The sequence below is a fragment of the Xenopus tropicalis genome, chromosome 7 (genome assembly GCF_000004195.4).
Source record: "Xenopus tropicalis strain Nigerian chromosome 7, UCB_Xtro_10.0, whole genome shotgun sequence".
NCBI lineage: Eukaryota > Metazoa > Chordata > Amphibia > Anura > Pipidae > Xenopus > Xenopus tropicalis.
This window is the reverse complement of record NC_030683.2, coordinates 54,824,828-54,841,042: the sequence shown is the minus strand read 5'-3', so window position 1 is coordinate 54,841,042 and position 16,215 is coordinate 54,824,828.

Sequence of the window (16,215 nt, the reverse complement as noted above, 5' to 3'; positions counted from 1 at the left end):
TTTTTGCCGACTCTGCCTCTTATGATTTATTTTAAATATGAAGCCAAGCTTTAGAGATAGGGACAGGAGATACTAAAACATAAAAAAAAAATAATTGGCATGTCATCTCGTGGGCCCAATTTCAGCACTATATCTGCATAAGAAACATGAATGGGACTTAGAACCACTGAACATCAAGTGTCATCCCCAAGTGTCATCACCAGGAAATCAGGTTCTATGGATAGCATACCAAGTATAAATGTAACTTTCATGGGCTGGAAGAGAAGTTCAAACTTCACCCATCCAATCCCTGCGAAGCTCTACAGGGACTTAAACTTCAGTGATAAACCAGCAGTATAGAAAGCTGTTTAGAGGGGAAAAACATGCAGGCACCAGAGCTCCTCTGCAGCTCACTGACAGCAGGGGGCCCCAGGTAATCCAAGTAAGTGCAGCACTGCAGGGCCCCCCATAAAGGGCACCTATCACTAAAAAATGTTTCCTCCACTAGAGCTGTAGGCTATTACACACACATTGGAAACATAATTTTTTCCCCCCATTAAATATGTCCCTCACCAGCGCTAAGCCACCTGTACCGGGAAAAAGCCACGTTGGGGCACACACACACGTGCATATTGAGTGAGTTACACAACTTGACCACTATGAGAATGCATGTGACATAAGCTTGGGAGGCACATCTACCACTCCTACATCAGGTGCATGTGCATAATGAGCAAACTCATGCAGTTGGACCACCATCGCAGGAACAGGGGGGCCCTGATAATAGTTGTTGCTTTTGTACAGGGGCCCTTTGATTTATGATGGCAGCCCTGTATCAGAGTTACCTTGAACCCTCTTCAGAACCCATCACAATTTCTCACCCTTCCTCCAAGTATTGATTCATTCGCAGCTCTTTGTTTTTTTACATAATTGCTCATTTCTCTTGCTTATGTGCTTAGTCCTTTTCTGTCCTCCCTTACTGCTCAGGCTTTTTTTCACCCAGTTCTCAGTCCTCCACCATACTAAGCCCATCCCCATCCACCACAACAATAATTATATGGCTAGGGTTAGGGCTAGATTTAGGGTTAGTTGAATGAGAACTAAGCACCCATAACAAAGGAGAGACAAGAGCTGAGAAATTATTGGGGGGGGGGACTGGGAAATGTTGGCGGATGGAGAGTAAAGTGGGAAGGGGCACTGATGAAACAGAAATGAGGATGGAAAAACAAGAGCAAAGGTTCTGATACATCATGAAAAACATAAGGAGTGACAAGAATAGACAAGTGCATAGAAAGTGCAGGTCAAACTGTTGCTATAATATGTATTAACTGTCTGATATGTCATCCTACCTTGTAATATAAGGTAGGATGACAATTCTGCACTAAAGCATTGTGTTTATATATACACCATCCTCCTGTCCAAGCAGAACACATATTCTGGAACTTTTCATATTGCACCTTTACAATCTTATTGTGTTTGCTTATGAAACATATAATATGTGCAGGGCAATTGCAGTTGCAGGGTAATAACCTGCAAGATTCTTTCTACAAAAAAATAGTTGTAGAAAAACGAACTACCTGGTTTGCTAAAAACGCATTTGCTCCTTTTTCTCTGTCTCTAAGCCACTGAAGAAATAATCCCCCCTACCGCTTGGCTTCTACAAAGTATTTGTAACGAGAAACAAGGTTTGGCGTACACTTCTCCAATCAGCCAGCGGATGACACAATGAGACCAATGCAAAGGCTGGGGAATGTGAAAGTCACATGTTTCCAATCGAGCCGTATTCCTCCCTCACCTTTCAGTTCTGTTCTTCCTCCACCTCCCCACCCCTCCATCAATTGTCAATGTGACTCCACCACCATCAGTCAGTTATTTGTCAGCCTCTGTCAATCCGCTCCTGATTTATGTCAGCTTTTGTTGCTGATTACAAGGCTGGTGTGACTTGAAGGGAAAGAGGGAGACAGAGAGAGAGGAAAAAGGGGTAGGACTATTCATTTGAAAAGAGTCATTCAGTTTAAGGAAATAGATCGTCCACAGTGTAAACTCAATTTACATGCAGTTCGGATCTTGGGCGAACTCAAGCACACACACATATTTTTTATAGGCCACGCCGGAACGTAGCGGGTTAAATCAGGTTCACGGTGAGGTCATGTAAATACACCAACGTGATTCTGGTTAGAGCTGTGCCGAGTTCTGCTGAACACTGATCTACCCTAGCCAAGCCTATGGTGCATTGTAAGTAGGTACAGTTGATCCCTGTAGCCCTAATAGCGATCGCTATATTGTGCAATAATCTCCTATGGTTTTTACACGGTTTGAACGCATTTGTACTACGGGTGGGTAATAACGCCGTCGACTTCTATATACAAAATGGTAACCGATATCGTTACGAATAGATTGCCCTGCTGTGCCGTAACTTCTTGTCTTAACCTAATCAATTTTTTCTGATTGTTACATTGTTCTGTAAATCAGCGAAGTAACCAGAACAGTTGCGCCAAGAGATAACCGCTTCCATGTATGTGCCGCAGGGCCAGCTACGCTCACTCACCCCCCTCAGCGTTAGGGAATTTGAAATAAGGCTTGACGAGATGCTGCTACAGGAGCGGTAACCCAAATGCATCGTTTTGTTAGAGGTGGTCTGTCTCTCTAACCGCTGCCACATCTGAGTGACTTTTTGGGGATGGGAGAGAGGCAGATAAAGATTGACACATCTTGAGAATCCTTGGAATGTCAATAAAACTGACACATTACACAAATGATTACCACAGATCAAAGAAAACGCTCCAACCATTCATTACGGCTCTTAAGTATTCTCTCACAATTACCACATTTACAGCTCAGCTGTTTATAGATTCTCCCTGGAAATAGATTTTCCTAAGCATCCAGTTGCCACGCAGAGCGGTTACAGGCTCAGATATGTTTAAAGCGTGCATATGATTAGGAGAGAGTTTCTCTACATATCGACAGAATATTTCTTCATTATTACTTTATACAAATTGCCGATTACACAAAATATTTCTCTGCGGTTTATTTATTTTTTTGCCACGGTGAGTTTTAGCAGCATTGTAACCATTGTAGCAGCATTGTAACCATTGTAGCAGAACTGTTAAGTAATTGTATGATAGGAAACATTGTGGCTGAACTAGTGATTTGTAAGTCAATTCCCGTACGTAACAATGTATCTGTTTTTTCGAGAAACTATTTTAGCACATATGTGTATATGAAAGCCCAAGACTTGAGCTAAAGACATTTTTGTCTGTAAGTATCGCTGCGCCCTTTCTTTCCCCGTTTTTTTCCCAGAGGCGCTTAATCTTTTACATTTGTCCCTTGGTGTGACACCATGTCCCACACATTCTGGCAGAAGAAGGAAAGGTCACTGCAAGATAAAGCTCATCTGACATGTGAAGAGCAGGGCAAGTGCGCTGGGTGGGTGGGGGTGATGCGCTATTATCTAGGCCTTGCTTGGACTACAATTAAAAGAGCCAAGCATTACACTCACTTTCATTTCCCCGCAACAGAAGGACTGTAAGATGTAGCAAAAACAAACAGAAAGCAGAAAATCTACAGGAATGTTCTTGTCCCTTAAGATAATATGTTCGGGTCCTTTATAGAAATCTAACCTTTACCGAGCCCACCATCCAAGATTCTCTCCGACGTTATAACATAACCATCTCGGTTGTCACATGCAATCCCTCATCGCATTATCGTTCATGTTTCAGTACGCTACTAATTTCCCTCATCGTCAACAGACTGAAAGCTATAGGCATGTCTAATTAATGGGATATATGAGTACGCCTATACTCAAACTGTAAATTCCATTGGGATACAGAAGACATGTGTACTCCAAAGTGTACATATAAGTTCTTTGCCTGACAGTCCGATCTAAATTTGCCGTCCCCCAACATCATGTTTCTCAGATAGAGACCGTAACTGCACTTTTACATCTCCCTTTTGTTGTCAAGTAGAATTGATAAATGAAGTGCAGTAAAACTCTGCAAAAGAGTCGAGGCCTTCATTTGTGTTAATTTGCATTAAAGTGCTTCGAACAGCTGTTTTCCTTACAAGACCAGAGAGACTGCTATCTGTTTCCTTGCTGTGTTTGCCCTGCCTCCAGGGGTGAAATATTTAAGATTAATTACCTTAAGGTGGTGGGAAGATGTGACAAGCTATTTTTTCTGTAACACAGGAAGAAAGAGAGACCTCATTTCAAATACACAGAAATTCGAAGGTGATGAAGGACATTAGGATAACCAGTCCTATAGTGTTATATAAAATGAAAACTACAAATGCTTGATGATAAATCTTTAGATTTCCATATACCTAACTTTGCATATTTTTAAGCACAGCTACTTTAGCGTATGTTTATGGACAATCACAAGAGCAATGTTAATATAAAAAGAAGAAACTTGAAATTCTATTACATCTACCTATCGAAAAGAACCCTTTTTATGCAAGCTTTTCAGATGATGCATTGGACAGAATGAACCTTAGTTCCCGATGTACCCAAATTTTATCCACTATTAATGGGTCGTGTCTTCAGTGCATTGCTTCTGCAGATCAACGTGGGCCCGTTTGATCTTCGCTTATTTCTGCAATGTAACGTTTCAGAGAGAAACACATTGCAACAGAAAAAGCTGGAGTGAAGGGAAAATTAATTAGAGAGCTTCCTGGCCTCTTTTACCTACCAGCTATTGCAAGGCATGTCAAGTCGATTTTATTTGCACACAATGGAAATGATTTATTTTCTCTTAAAAGGAGTGGGTTGGCAGAAATGTGAGAATGAAAAAAAGTTTAAAAATGCTTGAACTATTCACAGCAGAGATGGCTAATCAGTATTGAGGCTCAGGGCACTGGGCAGCTGTTTCAATGCGGGTTCTCCTTTCATCTCAAGCTGTATGGAAGCGCTCAATTAAAAGCCTATCAGTTTGTAAGTAAATCAACGCCTATCAAAGTTGTCACATCAAACAAAACGATTATTATTGCAGCCCGCCTACTCTATTAATCTCCTACTTGGATAATCCTCTTGACAGGTCAGGCTGGAGAGAGCAAAAGCCTGGACAGGATCTTCCTAATATACAGGGTAGGCATACAACTGTAATACTCCTGGGCCAAACCCTACGGGGAGGCTGATGGGGAGAATTGACTGTACTGTGTTTATACACGATTTAAAAAGAACTAAATTATGTTCTTATTGGTATAGTGTTACGTTAAGGGGCAACTCTGAACATGAATTGTTGTTGCCATCAACATTAATGTCAAATTGCTCTTTTCGAAATGTTCATTTCATTCAATTTACAAAAAAAGGCCCAGACGTTTCTAAATACGAAATGCACCATACGGCCAGGGGATCGATCTCAGGTGAAGTGCCCGCTTCCCGGAAGGGGTTAACATAAAGTCCTGTTTAAAATCTTTTTTTATTTTGCTTACTGGCAGTATGTAAAGCATGGGATTACTTGCTGTAGTATTTCTTTGTTATATCTGCAAATAGAGTGAATGGAGAGTTGTTTATACATTCAGTTATATAAATGGATTTATATATATATTAATATATATATATATATATATACACACACACACAGTATAAATGGAAATATATATATACATATATATACACACACACAGTACGTTTCTGGATGGGGGGCGTACCTACATATCTACTTACACATGGGGATAGAATGATAATAAAATACATATTCACAATCTCCCTTTATAGACTTGCATTTGTTAGCGAACAGTGTGTAATGACAGGTATAAATCGGTTTATCTATAGCTATTATTTTGCCATATTCCTACCGAGTGGCCAGCTCTCTTATTTATGTACCTTTTTAGCAGTATTACGATTTATGTATTGTACATAGCTTTTTGAACTGATTTAAGCACAGATATACGTGTATGGACAAAACCCAAATATGAGTCAGTTACTGAACCACTGAATTCCCATTCCCACTGTTTCGGGGGATAATATGTACCCTATTTTGTTACTTACACCAGAATTCGGATTTCCCGATGCTCTGTTTTGTATAAACTGGCTTTGTTTTGGGTAAATTACATAGCCAGCCCCTGCAATGAATGCGGCGTCACATAACCATTCTTTGTTTCCCTCAGTATTTTGACTCGGACTCCCAGACAATATTTTCCCGGTGCTGAAGTAATTTGTACTAATCGATTTTGCGGTAGAATAGTAGTTTCTAGATAAACTGGAAACTGAGTTTTTTAAGGCAATGCTACAAAGCTGCCACTTTCACACACCTCTCAGTGAAAGGAGCCCTTCTTTTTTGTTTATTCATTACCTATTGAATTTCTGACACCTTCAGTTGTAGTAGAAGTGACAGAATGCCTTCATGCCAGTGCTTTATGGTTATCATTTAGCATTTTATATCCAACTTGAAAAAAACAGCTTTCCTTTTCTCAGACAGTTTGATTGAAAAGCAGGAATTCAAAGAGTAACTTGTTTTTCCCTCTCTTATTTCTTACAGAAGCCTTTAGGCTGGCTTGGCAAATAATACTAGGTAAGCGCATATTTAGTTACAGCAATCTGTCAAAAGTTCAGAAAGTCAAATAAATAAAGGGACAATCTTGACTTTCTGGTCTTTACTTGAATTCACAGTCCTGGCTGGCTTTATTGACAAACAGGGAAACTCTTTGTTCTTAGTCTTGTTTTGTCACCACAGTGTCACAGAAATATTTCTGTGTACGACAGAAAATAAATGCCTCCTACAAAAAAAACATTGCAGTACATTAAGTTTAACAATGTGCTAATAAATTATAAGGCTTCAGAACTGGGTAGAAATACAATATGCAGATGACATTCACATACAGTTAATAAAAATGTCCTTTGAAGGGTTTTAATGCACAGTATGTAAACCACACAAAAGCTGTAAATAACCTTTAAAAATATATCTTTAGAAGTGGTTCTTGGTGATTTTATAAACTATGCTTAATGATGTCACCTGGGTTATATTACAGTATAATATAGGGGGACAATCCAGATGTCACTTCTCTATGTCAGTTAGTTATACTGGTGGAAGGTGTGGTTGAACTACAATGAACTAGGGCAATAGCACATGCAACATATAACATTACATATCACATTGCAAAGAACTGGAAACTTTATAATGCAAGAAGAGTGCACACCACTCAGGAAAAACATTCATGAACAGTGTCAGCCTGCCACCACCAGCTTTTGACATAGAATATTTCCCCATCTTTTTCAAGGGAAGCAGTGACAGGCTCCCCTAAAGCACTATGGTGGTCAGCAGTTTCAGAGACGCTGATATTGAAAGCCCACTCTTACAACCATCTGTCCCTATCAGTCTTCCCTCTAATGTTTCTCTGGCTGCGTTTGCAAAAATTATCTCTTGTGCAGTATTGTGCAATAATAAATTCTATGTGCAGACAGGTGTTACTGTTTGAACTATGTTTATACATAATTATATGTGTGCATTACAATTTGTTGCATGTTCATGTTTAGGGCTCTTACCACACATGCAGTTGTTCTGCATAGCCTTATGGTAGTGCCATGGAAAGGGAATGCAGGAATAAATGCAGCTTAACCACTTTGAAGTCACATTGCTGCAGGGAAGCACCAAGCTGCATTCCACCCATATTGGGTGTTTGTGTTACAGTTGTCACTGGCTCTGTGACAAATATAAGTCCATTTACCAGTGAACACACCAGGGCTAGGTAATGTTTTTGCCCTGGGATCCCCAACCTTTTTTACCCATAAGCCACATTCAAATGGAAAAAGTGTTGGGGAGCAACACAAGCATGAAAAAGGTTTCTGGAAGTTGCAATAAAAGCTATAATTGGCTATTTAATAGCCACTATGTAGACTGACAGCCTACATAAGACTCTGTTTGGCATTATACTTGGTTTTTATGCAACCAAAACTTGCTTCCTTACCAGAAATTTAAAAATAAGCACCTGCTTTGGGGCCCCTGGGAGCAACATCCAAGGGGTTGGGGAGCAACATGTTGCTCACAAGCCACTGGTTGGGGATCACTGTAGCCTTTACTGAATGATCAGATTTAAGTTAAAGAAACAACAGAAGAAACTCCTGACAAGAGTTTATTCAAACATACTCCGTCTCAGAGGCACAGTTTGGGGCTTAAGTCCCAAGGTAAAAATCCAGTGCAAAAGTGCAAAAGATTCACATGCAACTCACACTCTATGTAACAGTGCCACTTAGCGTCCAGTCATCACAGATCTTGGCAGCCCCAGGGACAATAATCTCTACATTGGTTTACATTTTGTGGCTTATGTTAAAGAGTGGATACACCATTAAAATGAATATTACTTTCATAGGCCAATAGAGCAAAATCAACTCCCAGCATCTTAGTATTTCCCTAACACAAATTAACAAGAATTCTGTATTTGGTGGCAAAAACATTCATGGAGCTAACAATAAGTCCCATGCAATATAACATATTGAAGTCCAAAATTAAAGCTGGCCATACTTGAACAGATTTTGTCACCACCCTGTGAACAATCTTATCGGCTAATCGATCATTGTAACAAATGATTCATCCATCAATGGTTAACGATATGTAAGAATACTTTTGTTATATCTTTGTTGTGTTAGGTGCACAATCATAACATATATTAACTGACGACTCTCTGTTTCTTTGTTTACTGTCTAATTTAAGCCAACTCTTCAAAATAAAGGCATGTGCAGTGAACATTCCTTTTACAGATTATCTGGTCATCCCATTTTTAAAATTGTCCAAAGAACTGTTGGGACAATGTCATCGGAATGAGTAAATTATACGATCGTTTGCAACCCACCAACGTAACTATAAGTAGAGGATTCTATTGGATCATCCTAAAATCATTTGTTCCTCCTTAGAGATCACCCGACAGGAAGTAATGCAGCTCTTCCACAGGAAGAAGTGTGGGAGTAGAAGCACAGAATTGTGTCCATTAATTGACTGATTTGACCTAACATGTATGTGCGTCCTTGGTTTTTTTTGTGTGTACTGTGAATCATAGTAACATAGTAACATAGTAAGTTGGGTTGAAAAAAGACATATGTCCATCAAGTTCAACCATAATGCCTATATATAACCTGCCTAACTACTAGTTGATCCAGAGGAAGGCAAAAAAACCCCCATCTGAAGCCTCTCTAATTTGCCGCAGAGGGGAAAAAATTCCTTCCTGACTCCAAGATGGCAATCGGACCAGTCCCTGGATCAACTAGTACTAAGAGCTATCTCCCATAACCCTGTATTCCCTCACTTGTACTGAGAGCTATCTCCCATACCCCTGTATTCCCTCACTTGCTAAGAATCCATCCAGCCCCTTCTTAAAGTTATATAATGTATCAGCCAGCACGACTGATTCGGGGAGGGAATTCCACATCTTCACAGCTCTCACAGTAAAAAAACCTTTCCGAATATTTAAATGGAACCTCCCTTCTTCTAAACGAAGTGGGTGCCCTCGTGTCCGTTGGAAGGACCTACTGGTAAATAAAACATTAGAGAGGTTATTATATGATCCCTTTATATATTTATACATAGTTATCATGTCACCTCTTAAGCGTCTCTTCTCCAGTGTAAACAGACCCAACTTGGCCAGTCTTTCTTCATAACTGAGACTTTCCATACCCTTTACCAGCTTAGTTGCCCTTCTCTGGACCCTCTCTAACTCAATAATGTCCCGTTTGAGCACTGGAGACCAAAACTGAACAGCATATTCTAGATGGGGCCTTACCAGCGCTCTGTAAAGGGGAAGAATAACCCCCTCCTCCCGTGAATCTATACCCCTCTTAATACAGCTCAAAACCTTGTTTGCCCTTGCAGCTGCTGCCTGGCATTGCTTGCTACAGCCAAGTTTATTATCTACAAGGACTCCAAGGTCCTTCTCCATTATGGATTTGCCTAGTACAGTCCCATTAAGGTTATACGGGGCTTGCATATTTTTACATCCCAGGTGCATGACCTTACATTTATCCACATTAAATCTCATCTGCCACTTAGCTGCCCAGATTGCCAGTTGGTCAAGATCCTGCTGCAGGGATGTCACATCCTGGATAGAATTGACTGGTCTGCAGAGTTTTGTGTCATCTGCAAACACTGATACATTACTCATAATACCCTCCCCTAAGTCATTTATGAACAAATTAAACAAAATGATCGTATGATCCCAGGAGCCAGCTCTTACTTAAAATGGCAATTTTCTATTTTGGATAACCCAAGGGCACATACTACTAAACAAGTATATTTTTATGAAAATTGTTTATTTAGATTAAGCAAGACTTTGCATATAAACTACTTTATGCAATATATTTATAGAGACCTACATTGTTTGGGGTTTAGTTTTCCTTTGACTTGCCTTAGCCAAATAGTAATAATGGTGCTGGTTATTTCTCTTGCAGATGCATTATATTAAGTTGTTTTAGCAGCTTACACTCCCAACAGCTAGCCCATGTCACCAGAAATTATATGATCTATAACTATTTACAATAGAAGTCAGTTCCTCAGGCTTATTTACCCTGACTCTGTGAATAGCACTTATACCTACAGGGATCAGTAACAATTTGCAGACTTCACAACAGTAAGCATAAACTAACAGGAGATTTTTGCTTACCCCATGGTAAAAATTATGAAAGACTCACCACTGGGGAACCCAAGGACCAAATGCCCATGAAGTGGGACTTAGGTGAATATACAGGTGTGCAATCTGCTATCTGGAAACCCTTTTCCAAAAAGTTTTGAATTATGGGAACATTTTTAAATAAATATCTTTTTTTCTCTGTAGTAATAAAACAGTACCCTGTACTTGAAACCAGTTAAGATATATTTAATACTTATTGGAGGAAAAACAATCCTATTCGGTTATTTAATGTTTAAGTGCCCTTAAAGTGGACCTGTCACCCAGACATAAAAAGCTGTATAATAAAAGCCCTTTTCAAATTAAACAAGAAACCCAAAATCATTTTTTTATTACCACATCCATACCTATTATAAAAGCATTTAAAAATCCCAGCTGTCAGTCATATATTGCCTGCCCCGCCTCTATGCCTTAGGCATAGAGGTGGGGCTGGCAGTTACTTTCACTTTCAATTCAGAACTTCTTAGATGTTGCTGCACATATCACATTCCCCCTCCCTCCTCACCATCTAATTGTGTAACCAGTGCATGGATATGGGCGTTAGGTCCCCCCATACTGGCACAGAAACAAGATATTAGCAGGATGCAATGCCTGCTTTGATAACAGTGTCCACAAAATGGCCTCTGCCTGCATGCTGCAATTGTGAATTCCAAGGCTGAAGAAACTAAGATTAAAATAATTTATATAGTGTAAGTAAAGTTTATTTTGCTTGAAAACCACAATAGAAAACATATTGGAATTATTTCTTAAGGTGACAGGTCCGCTTTAAGTCCCGTTCAGAAAATCAGAAGCCTCATAGGAAAAAAATGCTGAGCTCTGTAAAGAAAGTTCCCATAATGCCTCGCTCCTGCACAGAGACCAAGACCGGTGTACATGCCCAGTTTTTAAGACTATGAGGAAGCTTCCTGCTAATTGGCTCAGATCACACATTCCTAAGGAAGGGGTGGGGGAGTTCTTAGCATTCTTGAGGGAGGGGGAGCAGGAGAGAGGAGAGAGCTGCGTGTCTCTGGCACAGGAAAACATAGAGACAACAAATCCTGTTTGTATGTATGGCTGTATTTACACAGACCTTTCTGATAAAGCTTACTTTTTTACCTTTCCTTCTCCTTTAAGGCATAGAGATCCACATTTTGGAAATACCACTTATCTGGTCCCTGGTCCTCTGGTACCGCTATTCAGGTCCCCAGTATTTTGGATAACAGGTTCCACACCTGTATATGAATATTATATGGCTTATACACAGTCAAAAATACATGGGCGAGGTAGGTTGTATATATATACACACACACGTATATATATATATATATATATATATATATATCAAAAAAAAAACCCAGCAACACCAAGTATTATTTAAAAAAAATCAATTGTGTATTAAAAACGCATGAACAGATTTTTTTTTTTAATACACAATTGATTTTTTTGAAATAATACTCGGTGTTGTTGGTCTTTTTTTGGATATTTAAATCTTTTACCCTGCACCCGAGGTAAGAGCTAAAGCAGAGTGCCACCCTGGGTTTGATATATATATATCCAAATAATTGGATATATTTTGGTTGGAGGGTAGAAGCACTATTTTTTATTAAAATTATCATGAGCCAGTTCTGATCATAACCCAGCAGGCCACCTATAAAGTAGCTATTCATTACTTGTCAAATCAAACATTTTCAATATAGTATTAATGCAATATTTTTGGTTATGCTTATTTTTGAAACAACATTTTCCACTACTTCATTATACTTTGTGCTGCAACTGGCTTTTTAAAGGGGTGGTTCACCATTAGCATATTATAAAATGGCCTATTTTTAGCATCTTTTCAATTGGTCTTCATTTTTTATTTTGTATAGTTTTTAAATTATTTGCCTTCCTCTTCTGACTCTTTCCAGCTTTCAAATGGGGGTCACTGACCCCAGCAGCTGAACAAATATTGCTCTGTGAGACTGCAATTATATTGTTATTGTTACTTTTAATTACTAATCATTATATGTAGGCCCTCCTCTATTTATAATTCTGTATCTCTTTCAAACCACTGTCAGGTTGCTAGCTGCGGAAATTTCAAACTGGAGAGATACCGAACAAAAAGGCTAAATAATTAAATATGCAAAATAAAAGAAGACCAATTGCAAACTGTTTCAGAATAGCACTTTCTACATAATACTAAAAGTTGCTGGCTGAAACATGCTTACGACTCGATCCGCCAGTGTGCCTGAACCCTACCACCTGACACGAACCCCCCCAATACCTGTCAACAAACCCCTCACTACCTATTCCCTAGCCTGCAGAGGAACGCAGCCCCAGTTCTGCAGCGTCCCCTGCAGGTGAAGCTTAACCCTTAACTGGCCATCTACCCACCCATGCTTACGCAGTGATAATTCCCTGTGCAGCACAAAAAATGACTTACTACCAGTAATTATTATTATTATTAATAATGTGTATTTAGAAAGCCCCAAGACATACAACGCATTGCTGAATATTCACCAATACAATATATGATACAAAAATGCTGATGCACACAGATCCCTATAATATATATATCTCATGCATCACCAGGGTTCTCATCACCTACTATCTCAGACTGTCTCTGATATCACTTGTTGTCCAGTACTCTTATGTACAGCATTCTCGAATATGTAGGCATTGTCTAATAAATGTAATAATAATAATTACATTTTGCATACAGGCATTCCTTCTTGAGTGAACAGCCATTACTGCAGGCCAATAATTTATCTCCCGCGCTCATCACTAGGCCCACCACTGCAATACATCATTTAACTGAGGTGCAGTAAAAGTGTGGAATGATCTATAATGATGTAATATATACATTAAAAGGGTGTATGGGTGATCAGAGTTTTTGCTAAAATAGTAAAAGGCTCTCTTGATTGATAACAGGGTAGCTGTTTTTCTGCAGAGCCTGTCAGCTCATGACACAATGCCTGAGTTATTAGGGCAGAGAAGGGCAACCATAAATTTCCCGCGTCAGGCAGAAAGTCTCTTTATTGTCTGCATGATGGATTGGTCTCTGTACTAGACTCCAAATACTTCGTATCACCCTTAAATGGGAACACATTTTTTCGTGGCCATAATTCATGTTTTTTAAATAGAAAGTTTGAAATGCCTGCCTATATTTCACCACCATGACATATTTATGAATCACTCCCTGCATGCAAATATAATTATTTAAAACACTGAGGTGACATATGGGTTAGAAATGTTCCAACTGCTGTTAGCAGAGTGTTTTTAAATTCCCCAAACTGAGCATTGATCTGAAAGTTGCACACTGCCTGCTTAATGCTTACCAGGGGGTTTTAGCCAGAGTTCCTTGTAAGCAATGGCTTAACTCTTGCTGGGCACTTGAAATAAAGTGTTAGCACACATAATATGCAGGAAGGCCTGGTTCATGAAAGCTTGCAATGAGACAATTGCTACTTAAACTACAATGCGTGTAACACTGCATACCTTATTGTTTATGTAGGGGGACTTACTTTCTGAAGCCTACCTCTTTCTTGCTGTAAATTGTTGTAATTTTCAGTAGGCTCAGGAGCTGGACCCTTCTTTAGGTTGTATACCCACCAGCATAGAAAAATGCTTTTGCTAAGTGGTACAGTTTTCTGTGTTGCAAGGGCAACCAAAATGTTAATTCCTTTGTAAGATTGAATACAGAGACAAACACTGAACACAGTTCATTTGAGGCTTGAAAATTGGGGCTAAAACATTGCAATAAATTTGCAAGCTTTTTGGCAAATAAAAACACTGTTGCATTAATAACTTTAGCTTAATTGTTGCTGCTTGCAGATTTGCATCCATTGCAGTTGAATTCAATTGCAGCACATGTTCTTTAAAATTGGAAGAAAATTGTGGGTAATGCATCAGAGTGGTAATTGCATCAGTTTCAGTGTGTGATGTGATAATGACATTTAAGTGTGGTGCTTTGTGTGATTCTTTTGCTTCTGTCAATGTAGCCCTTTGTGGGAACCATGTAAGTACAGCCTCATTCAGGATAGCAGGAGCCCATAGGTTACCTATGGGTCAATAGGCACACACATTTGTGCACAGTTTTTCACGGCAGACTGGCCAGGGGAATTGGTGCAAATACGTGGATAAAGGTGGCCATACACGTAAAGATCCGCTCACTTGGCGAGGTTGCCAAGTGAGCGGATCTTCTCCTGATATCCCCACCTATGGGTGGGCGATATCGAGCAAATGTAGGCTAATTCGATCACTTGGCCTTGGGGCCAAACGATCGAATTATAAGGCCGGCAATGTCCACAGTCGGTTTGGGGACTGCATCAACAAGCCGATGCGGTCCCCGATTCGACTAAATCTTTTAACTTGCCCGATCAATATCTGGGCAATTTCAGGCCGTCATTCCTGCCCCTACACCGGCCTATAAACTGCCTAATCAGTCCAAGGGACCAATATCGGCAGCTACAATCGGCCCTTAAAGTACCTTTAATAACTAGTGTCAATATATGTAAAAATTGCATCCATAGTAGCAGGACCACACTTGCAAGTGAGTTTATGAATGAGTCCCAGTGTTTCACAAGACAGAGTGAGATCATTTCATACAATATTGCACCACAGGGGACATGCCTTTGCCATCATTTAATGTTGCTGATATGCACATTTTGCAAGTAAATAAGGAAATACTAAGGGCACATTAACTAATTAAGAAATGTAAATTTTTATTAACTTTTGCAAAAAATTAAAGTTTGCCAAAACATAGACAATTTGCTAAAAGAGTAATAAGGCAAATTGTGGCTTATTAAAGGAGAAGGAAAGGTGTAATCACTTACCTGATACCCCGGGTCTGTGCTCCTGTGAGAAAATGATCCTCTTCCTTCTTCATGCCGCTTGCACATGCTCAAGAACAGTGAAAAGCCAAACTTTAACAAAAAAGCTGGCTTTTTCACTGTACTGCACATACACGAGCCCCATGATAGAGAAGAAAGAAGGGGATCACTCGCACGTGGGTACCCTGAGCCGGTGCAGTTTTCTGCTGACAGGGGCACCACACTGCATGTACAGAAATTTGTTATATAATTGGCATTACTGAAATCTGGCAGGATGAAACATGTGGCTGGGCTGTGGATTATATGGTTACAATCTTTTAAAAGGGACAGAGGTATTAAAAAAAGGAAGGAGTTATAGAAAGCCAAAATTAAAACAATGAAGTAAAAAAAAATTATTAAGCATGGGGCTTGTATGTGGAAGCCCTATAGGTAGAGATTTCAGCTGTACTTAAGGGTACTAAGAAAGTTGTCACTGGTGTATGCTACAAACTAACTAGTATAATTAAGGAGAATGAGGGCTAGCTACTTATTACAGAGCTAACAGGTTGGTTAGTTAACATGCTAAATGATATTTTATTTCAGGTAGTTCAGCAACCTACAAAGAAAGATGTTCTTTTTGATCTTGTATATAATAATCCTAATCCTAGTATTTGTGTGCATTAGCATTAAGGGAACAGTGATCATAACATGGTCTCCTTTGAGACTAGATTGCAGAGACAACTCTATAAGGGAGTAACTAAGAAACAAAATTTAACACATATGGCAAACTTTGCAGTGTAAGGGCATCTCTTCTAATCTGTCTATATATACTATTTGCATCTCTTCATATCTGTCTGTATAT